This window comes from Cyprinodon variegatus, unplaced genomic scaffold (genome assembly GCF_000732505.1).
Source record: "Cyprinodon variegatus isolate N-32 unplaced genomic scaffold, C_variegatus-1.0 Scaffold9, whole genome shotgun sequence".
Taxonomy (NCBI): domain Eukaryota; kingdom Metazoa; phylum Chordata; class Actinopteri; order Cyprinodontiformes; family Cyprinodontidae; genus Cyprinodon; species Cyprinodon variegatus.
The window spans coordinates 2,777,507-2,778,051 of NW_015150462.1; positions in this window are offsets into that span (position 1 = coordinate 2,777,507).

Consider the following 545-nt stretch of genomic DNA (forward strand, 5'->3'; position numbering starts at 1 on the left):
TAAGTAGCCTCAGACGTAGTTCAGCTTCAGTACTCCTTTTACTCTCCGTTTCTTCTTCTTCTTACACACAGCTTTTTCACATACATATACAGCGCTCCCTCTATTGTCCTTTTTGTGCAATAGCAGAACATAACAATGCTCTTGTGCTGAAGCAGACCATGGCCGTTTTCTCAGTTCACAAGAACACAAGCACATGAAAATGTACATGTACACATTTATTTTGAACTGTCACACATCCATCAAAGTCAAGAGGCGGGACTATGGCCACTCCCTTAGAAACCCTAATATCTGATTGGCTGCTTCTCCGTGAGCAACCAAAGCCAACATCTTCATGGTTTTCTTTTACTGTAAAGTCAACTTTATTTGGTATGACCTGATACAACTTTTTCAATTTCCGATATATACAGATGTGCAGCTTTATGACTTGGCAATACCGATATTGACCTGATACAATACAAACAAATCATTCCAGCTTTTATTACTTATTTTATACTGTCCAATGTTAGACCTGTCTCAATCAAGTAATATTACTAAAACAGGGAACA